The sequence below is a fragment of the Megalops cyprinoides genome, chromosome 5, assembly GCF_013368585.1.
Source record: "Megalops cyprinoides isolate fMegCyp1 chromosome 5, fMegCyp1.pri, whole genome shotgun sequence".
Lineage (NCBI taxonomy): Eukaryota > Metazoa > Chordata > Actinopteri > Elopiformes > Megalopidae > Megalops > Megalops cyprinoides.
Window position 1 is genome coordinate 17,570,368 of NC_050587.1, and position 7,492 is coordinate 17,577,859.

Consider the following 7,492-nt stretch of genomic DNA (forward strand, 5'->3'; position numbering starts at 1 on the left):
CTGGGCTTGGAGTGTGGAAGAAAAGCGCTGAGCTCTTTATATTATTTATGCATTGTTCAGTCAATTGTTCCCCGTGTTGTTGCTACCCATGAGTACTGTCAGTCACATAATGCATGACTGAGTATGTTCTGGGCTTCATGCTAAAAATAGTGTTCTAGGAATACTGTCACCTAAAATTGGGAAATTTCAGATTCTATTTGGATTATTTAAGGCAAGGAAAATTGTATTATTATCATATATTTGTTTTATTTTTTATATTAAACATCTTCAATGCACAATGATACAATACAAGGAAGGCTGTTCAGCATATGGTTATATCCCATGAGTTGAATGTAAAAAAAAAAGTGAACATATTTTTTTCCTGATGCTTCTAACAGTAAGGCTTTTCACTAATCATTGGCACATGGCATCTGTTTTTGCCTTGATTATCACAGTGAGACTTGTGCATTTTCTTGGAGACTGTCATCTATTCTGCAGGACTTGTGCCATTATCAAAGCCAGTGAAAGGCTTACCACCAGCAGATGGCAGCATTGAACTGATTTATACAGTACTTGTCTGTACGAAATCACAAAATGTGTGTTGTGCTGAGTTCATAACCTTTTTACTGTCAGTCTCAAAACTCCAGCATCTCATATATAGTTGTCTGTTAAAGCATTCTTTGTATTTCTATTTTGACATTCATGAATTCATTAAAAATGGATAATTCATAACAATGGCTGCTTGCCTTTCCCAGTTAAAGGAAAACTTTTTTGAATCCTATAATTACCATCACAATTAACTTAATGATGGTTCATTGTCAATGGGATGGGATATAGCCAGTGGTGCCCTGTGTATATGGACATCATGACGAAGTGACGCCCTGTTAGACTATCTTTCCCAATTCCAAAATGTATTTCCTTTCTAATATTTACACGGGGGCCTTTGGTATACATTACATTATGTTACATTAAATTACATTTAGCAGATTTTCTTATCCAGAGTAACCACAATAGAACATATATGAATCCATTCAAGTTGAATGAGTATAAAAATATATATATGCTGCTTATGCTCTCTTCCCCCATCTGCCACTCAGGTGCCATCACACGTCTCAGCTTGACAAGCTGACACCTCACTGGTGGATGTCTAATCATCACCTGAGGCTCAGCCTTTCTAAGACTAAGCTTCTCCACATCCCGGATAAGTCCTCTCCCTTCCATCTCCCTAGAAAACACTACAGTGTCAGCCTCACGGATTGCAAAGAGCCTCGGGGTGACACTCAAAAAATTGGCCTGATCTTTGAGGACCACACAATGCTGGTTAGAAGTATCTGAAGATTCTTCTTATACAGCATTATAGTATATATAGTATAGGTCCATTCCTCACTATCTACTCAACCGAGCATCTGTTTCAGCCCCTGGTCCTCTCACACCTGGACTACTGAAACCAGAATGCTGTTACTCACCTGTCCACACTCTCCTGTCTCTCATTCTTCTTCATCTCCCTCTATTGGCTACGGTAACACTGGTGCTACTCTACCGAGCAGCGTGTGGAATGACTTCCTCTTACCTTAATTCCATTATCAGACTTGACACACTCGACAGGTCACTCTCTTCTGCAACTTCAGGAAGCCTGTTGCATCACCCCTACCCCACCTCACCCAACACCTGCTGGTTGGGTCCTCTGTCTGTTCTGATCCCATTGTGGTGGAACCAGCTTACCATAGTGGTCAGGAGGATGACAGTCTCTGGCCATTTTACATCACAGACTGACAATTACTTTGGCACTTCCATTCCTCCTTCTACTTTATTTGTGCAGTTTTAATGTTGGTATGTTATAGTTTTACTGGAGGGTATATTGTACTGCGTGTATTGATTGTATTGAAATTAATTGCATGGATATGTATTGAAAAAGGTATGCACTGGCTATAATAGCACCGTGTGGGTCTGTATGGACTGTTGAATAATGACACACTGCCACTGTTGCTACCTGTTATTCATTCCCCTGTATTTATATCCACTGGCTAGAGCCCGCGGTCTGTCTCCACTTCAGAGCCACATTTCTGACACAACGTCCTCCCCCACATACTCATCTCTCCATAAAGCTTCTGCAAGCACTATTCTGTGCAGTACACCAATGTTTACCATAAAGTCCAATTACCACACCTTTCCATACAAAAACCATTTGCACAGAATACAAGCCTGGATTTTCTTTTTCATATGGCCTAAATCAAGGACTGAAGTCTCACTCATTCTTCAGTGTAATGAAATACTGCCATGCTGGGACTGCAGTGAGGAGTTGTACTGGCTGGAAGGGGCATAATGGACAATGTTTTGCTTGTGTCCTGCGGTTATGTTCTATGCTACGTTTCTACCTCAGCCTTACATTTAATTGCAAATTTGAGAATTGCTTTGTACTCCAGTGCTAAGTGACACAGGTCATGAATTATTCATGAATGGAGGAATTCAACATTTTCCCTGTTACAACTAGACTTGGACATCCAGATGAATGTAAATTGGTTTGAGAGCTATTTAATTTACCCTGGATTAATTCATATCACTGTTGTGATCTGCCTGAAATGGAAATATAAGTGGGACTTACTATCACTACCTTTGTATGAAGGTATTGATTTTCTACTAGTCCATGCAATCCATTTGAATTTCCTTAGCTGTCTGAGGCTGTTGGCAGAAATTGAGCTTATTGGTAAAAATGTATGTTTCATGACAGAAAAAAATTTCTCAAAAGAATTACAGATCTAATTAGTTAAATCAAATATGTTGATCAAAGGGTTTGGTATTTAAATCACCATTCTATATTGCCCCATCCATGTAATACTGTACAAGTATTTAATATAATAAAATATAATATGTACACTTTTGACAATTTAAAGTAGAAGACAAGATAGCATAGTGATCTGTAAAGCCATTCCCATGAATCTCTGCCTTACTCAGTCTTCGCATACACCATAGGGCACCGTCCTGAATTAGGCTTTGAGCTGCAGACACAGTGGTCTGATGCATTGACAGAGCTTTTTAAAGGAAAACCTCAGCTTAAATCAAGAGGCTTTTCCTCCATTAGACAGTGCTATGACACACATTACACACATGCTGCCTCTTTCTAGAGCTCATCAGTTGCAATGGACAATGTGAAATGCTCTATGTATTTGGAATAATGCTCTAACGGCCACAGTGAAGGACGCTTTGGCATCAGGTTTAAAAATGGGATCTATTATATATTAATGACAAAGAATAAAATGAACACAAAATATACAGAAGGTACATTTGAAGAACACGGTTATATATACATGAACCATTATATATATATATATATATATATATATATATATATATATATATATATATATATATATATATATACAAACCAGAAAAACTGTATATTCAGATTATTTTTTATATTTTATATTTTATATTTGTTGCCTAGTTAGAGCAGTAATACATTTGGGATTATAAAATGTAAACATTGGGTCACCCAAGGCCTACAGTTGTTCAAGTCCATTCAGTGTATGACCAGCCCACTGTGTCTGACCACTTTGTCTGGTGTTTTCCCACATCTGACACTTGAGATATGGTACAATTATCTCCATATATTAATGCACACAAACTAATGACCTCAGATACAACTGTGACCTGTCTAGGCTGGATCATCCAAGAATTAGCTGGAAGGTTTAGTTTCATCAAGTATCTTTCCATCAGGCAGAACATACCACCCTGACTAATGTGTTGCATTCCGTCGCGATGTCACTCCTGGTCACTGCAAGTGCATACCGCTGAAAATGACTCACAATGTTGCACAATTACTGGCTCTGAATATCTGTCTGAATATCTGTCTCTTATGCATACTGTTAAGAATTCTCACGATAAAGTTATGAGTGGCTTTTTCATTAGACCTATTCTCAGGCAAGCCGTGCACATTTATGAACCCAAGCTGTGTGAGATGCACTGACATTTGAAAGGAAGTGGTGATTAGCAGCACCCACGCTCTGCTGAAAACTAATATACCTCTTATCATACACAAATTAATAAAAGTAGTATTCTGTGGATGAACACTAATTAGTTAGAAATGGAAAAAACACAATACAACAAAATTAACAAAAGTAACCCCTTCAAGCTTAGTCTAAAACAATATACAGTTACATATCTACACATATAATGAATGTGTTTTACTATAACAGGGGAATAACCCAAAGGATCTTCCACTGCACACACTGCATTAGTGATTACATCCAGACTGATATCCAGACTTCAGACCAGACACTGAGAAACAATGATAAATTCAGAATCTGTGCTGTCCTGAGTGAGCCCCAGGAGGATATCAGCATGGATTAGCAGTGCCCATATGGTCAGTCTGTGCACCCCCCCCTTCTTACAAAGCACACAAACCGCTCCTCAGCATTTTAACACCGATATCCACGTATTGATTTGGGAGACGGCGGAAGAGAACGCCCCAAGAAGTTTAATCCGATAAGAAGGCAGTAACTCTGGTTTCTATTTCCAGCATCTGAGTCAGGTTTCAATGAGAGGAGAACCAATGACATCACCCTGCTCCATTGTGTCTGCAGTTGCAGTGGGAATCGGGGGTTGGGGGGTGGAGGGGGATGGTGAGGGGGTGGTCCGAGGCGGGTGGGAGAACTAATGAAATTACAGGATGGCTCTGAGGCACATTAAAGTCAATGGCAATTTGTATTATTATTAAGAGTACTTTCAAATTTACTGCACCACAGGGCAAGATGTTTTGAAAGCCTCATTTTTCATAGGTGTGCTGATTGCATTGGGCTGATAGGCCTCATTCTGATGCCGACTCTGAGCTGAGAGTAAGAGACGGTCACAGTGGGGGAGAGAGCGGAGACCTCCAAGCACGAGCTACAAGCTCCCATGTGTCCCTCTGGCAAATATCACTAGTTTTTTTTTATTATTATTTTATTCTTTCAATTACCTGAATGATACATCTCAAGGTTGCAGAGGTGATACGGTGTTATGCCTCCTGAAGCCGTGTCTGTCTCAGGAGTCAGAAATCCGGAGAATTAAGTTAGCCATTAGTAACAGGTATTTTAGCAAAGGCCGGCTTATTATCCTCAGCTGTGGCTGTGCATTTATTTCTTTTTCAGACTGCACCACTTCATTTCAGGATCTCAGTTGTCATGTTCCAGAACAAAGGAAAGGAGGCCCAATGAGACTGGCCATAGGTCTCCACTGCTAGCCACCAACTATATAGAAATATTACAGTTTTCTCTTCCTAACCAAATGACACCATTCAAAAATATATCAAAGAATTACATTGTGCATCTGTAATATCCTTAAAGAATTCAGTTATAACATCTTGGGAGTAATTACAAAATTGTAACAAGCAATCAATGTCTCTGTCGTCCTATACACATTGTTTACCAAGCTTAAAATGCGATTTTACTGACAAAACCATATGGACTGTATGGTGATCTAAAAAGATGATCAACTAGCAAAAGATATTTTCCAGATAAAACATGCAGAGAATTTTTAAAATGTAGACTAACGTGTGTTTATCAGAAAAAAGCAGTTGTTCCATGCTGAGTGAGTGGGAGTATGGGAGTGTGGTGTATGTGGGAGAGAGCGAGTGATCAAAGGGTAGCAGACTGCGGAGCAGTGGTGGACTGCAGCGCTGGGATCAGCCAGGGCCCCAGCCGTTCGACATTAGGAGGGGGTGGACAGAGTCTGAGCACAACGGCAGAGCTGGAGCTGGAGAAGACGTTGCCTGCACTGGTTCTGGTGGTAGAGTTTCTGCGGTTCTATGGGCTGTTGGTAAAGCTGGAGTTGGAGAATCAGAGCTGGAGGCCAGGGTGATCATTTCCAGCATGGACAGCGAAATATATGGTGATCTTTTTTGAATTGCCGCATGGACTGGGCAGTTAGCAGTCAATCTGCCAAAGTTCTGACAGGTACAGTTCTTTTGGTTTCCCCAAAAAGAGGGCTGGGGCGCTTGAGATAGACATGGTCTGAAGAAGGGTGGGTTGGGGTCAGTTCAGATCTTCATATAAAAGCTGTGCAACTCACTCTTCATAATTGAGCTATGTTCTGAAGGCTTGTTTCCTTTCTTTGTGGTGTTTTCACTATGACATGAGCGCAAGTGTGTCATAGGACATACGAAATGTAGTGCGAAGTGCAATGGACATCAAGAATATGGTTTCACAGGAGTCAGGGGTCAGGGAGGGAGTGGCTGTATGGGGGAATAAAAGTGAAATTTATGGCATCATCACACTGTGAATGTTCCCACCCCTAAATACCTTGCATTCTGCTATCACCCCCCTTATATCCTCCTAACATTCTCTTTACACAGAGCACTGAATAGAGTGTGTTTCCTGGTAAGACAAACACTTTGAGGTCATTCTTTGGTTTCTTATTACCTGCCTCAGTTTCAAGGTTTAAAATAATACAAACCAACTATTTTAAGGGTAAGGAATAATATGTCACAAGATATTTTTTTCAGTGTAGTTCTAAATCAATCTCACAATACACACTTATTATTATACACAATACAACGGGTTAGCAATTATCAATTGATTTCTTTGAATAACCTCCATAACCTCCCCAGAATTCTGCAAAGAACATTCATTTCTCCTAGGATGGACTTCACTGTGTGTGCAAAATGGAATAGGACAAATAAAAAAATACTACAGTGTGAGAGATGTAGCCTGCAAACACCTTTAGAATTACATAAGCAAAGGGATATTACCACATGTAAAAATCAGTGTGTTATTCCAATGTATCAAATGAAGATTTTCACTGATGGAATGTAACTGCATTTTTATTAATGATGTATCTGTAACCATCATCATATGCTTCTGTTATTTTCAAGATTTTTCACCTTGAAATTTTAATATAACAACATAATGGACACAAATGTTTAACTGCTAAATGTGTGTGAATGTGGTGCTATATCAGTGAAAAGAATACTGATGAACAGGACGTTGCATCTAGATTACACTATCAATCACTTAAATCACCTGGATGGAAATGCTGGCAAGATGCTTTCAATAAAAATGATAATAATCTATAAAAAGCAATCAAACCCATCAATGTATAATGGCAAACAGAGCGCGCCTTTGTTCAGATGAGAGACACCAAGGGGAGCAAAAGGAAGACATCATATGAAGAAAGCTAGGGCTCCACATTGCCCCTCAGGATATTCTGGGTAAATATGTTCTCTCTTAAATCATATCCACATCTGTAACAACCACACAGTTTACCTTGAACAAAACAATTGGATGATATGAAGTAATGTGAGAGAAAAGGTACACATTCCTGTTGAGAAACCTGGACTATTTCTCTATTTCATGTGCTCTGTTTTGGTAATAGTGTCCCCTTCTTGCTAACAGTGATATGTTCACGGGACACAGTTGACATTATTCCATTTGGACCTAGGAGACTGAATCACTGCAGTAGCCATTCTTAACCATGAATGATGGAAAGTTATTTTCTCTGCTCCACTGGCCACCAAAGAAAATAATAAGACAGCGAGGCT